Genomic DNA, 323 nt, shown 5'->3' with positions numbered 1-323 from the left:
GCCGACGCCTCCAACACTGCTGGGGGGGGGAGGGGGGGTCACCCTGAGATGAGGTCCTGTGACCCCCGAAATACTCCCAAATATGAGAGACAAATGTTACTTCCTGTCTACGTGACTCCCCGTATCCAGCAGGGATGGGGGGGGGGCCCTCATAATGGGCACAGCAGGTGGGCGGAGCCGGGAACTCAGGGATGGGGGGGCCCCTCATAATGGGCACAGCAGGTGGGCGGAGCCGGGAACTCAGCACAGGGATAGTGGGAGCTCCTCATAATGGGCACAGCGGGTGTACAGACCCGGGAACTCAGCACAGGGATGGTGGGAGC

Source organism: Nanorana parkeri, unplaced genomic scaffold (assembly GCF_000935625.1).
Source record: "Nanorana parkeri isolate BGI_ZX_2015 unplaced genomic scaffold, ASM93562v1 scaffold1533, whole genome shotgun sequence".
NCBI classification, from domain to species: domain Eukaryota; kingdom Metazoa; phylum Chordata; class Amphibia; order Anura; family Dicroglossidae; genus Nanorana; species Nanorana parkeri.
This window is presented reverse-complemented; position numbering follows the sequence as displayed.